The sequence below is a fragment of the Schistocerca piceifrons genome, chromosome 3 (genome assembly GCF_021461385.2).
Source record: "Schistocerca piceifrons isolate TAMUIC-IGC-003096 chromosome 3, iqSchPice1.1, whole genome shotgun sequence".
NCBI lineage: Eukaryota > Metazoa > Arthropoda > Insecta > Orthoptera > Acrididae > Schistocerca > Schistocerca piceifrons.
Window position 1 is genome coordinate 193,237,029 of NC_060140.1, and position 1,583 is coordinate 193,238,611.

Below are 1,583 nucleotides of genomic sequence, written 5' to 3' on the forward strand. Positions count from 1 at the left end.
CTTTGCGTCTATAACAATATTCCATGTCAAATCTGTACCTATGACTGGACATAGTCATTATCTTTGCACATGTCAGAAAACACACACACACTTTTTATAAGCCAAATACTCAAGGCGAACCTATCACACATCCCTTACTCCTAAGTAGAACAATTCGCCAGTGACTGACTACTGGTGATACGAAACAATACTGAGCAAAAACCAGCGATGTGTGGATATGTCTCATAAAACACAGTCGCAACGACTATGTTACTGTCGCATGTGGTCTTGGTTCTACAGGTGCTCACAAGTATCGCTAATGGTATCCATGTCAAAAATTATATAAGCCTTATAAATCGAGGTATGGCATTATCTCTGAATGAAGTGGTTTTTCCAGACAAGTACCGTAACACTGAATATAGATGCTGGTCGTCGGAGTGTAAATTAACAGACCAACAATGCAGTTACACGTCGCCGACAGTTTAAGCTTGTAACAAAATCACCGAATTTAAAAAGTGATTCGGCTAAGGAATGAGGCGTGAAGCTGGTATTTGCAACTTCTTCATGCTGCTGCCAGATATTTCTGCAGTATTTGTAGCGCATTCTGTGTCAATGCCACGTCATAGGTTGTGTTATGTATCCACTGGGTTATGGGTGATGGTTTATTGAGGGTAATCACATACAGTAGGTGGCTTGCTGATTGAGGTCATAAGAAATGTATACTAGCATTTCAGATCTCTAGTGTTACACTTTCCGGTAGAAATTATTTCTGTGATTTGGAATAAAGTCTTCCCATTCAACCACATACCTGCGTTGGATCCTGTGGAGAAGTTTTTTAATGATTACAGCCACTGGTGAACCATATTACTGGCATTCCCATATCTCTAAACGAGTCACCTTTTGGAAGCCATCTGCAAGAGTAAAATTCCAACATGGTTCTAGATAGGCCCTATGCATCTTGCAACTGCTCCCCAGACACTGCACTGCCAGCCCTGCAGCTTTGCACATGTGATCATACCAATTTAAGTTGCAACTGAGCAGAAGTTGGAGAAAGCTATATCTACCACAATCTGCAGCCCGTGCAAAAACAATGTAAGCTGAGTTAGTGCGACAGGACTGTGTTTTGACCATTTGATGGACATGGAAAAATGTTCTCGTAGCATCACCAACTGTGTACAACGTGTAAGGTCAGCGCCAAACAAAGCCTGCTCCTGCATTCAGGTACTGCAGTCCAAAGCAGATCCACATCCCTCAAGGTGCATTAATGTCTATCACCCCAAAAAACAATTCTGTCGGAGGGACATCCGAATCTGAGCAGTTGAAAATACTGCTACAGTTGTAAGGTTCTTTTATTTAACACACAACCGTTTTAGCAAGGGTTGGGAGATAATTCCAAGTAAAAAAAATCTTTCATTCCCTTTGTTGCTACTGCAGAATTCCACACGAAATCCATACCTTCCTTATGACTGGACATAGTCCAGTGGCATATCTGCATGTTCTTTTAACTGATGACTGTGGCGTGTTGTTCCACCTCGCCATATACACTCCTGGAAATGGAAAAAAGAACACATTGACACCGGTGTGTCAGACCCACCATACTTGCT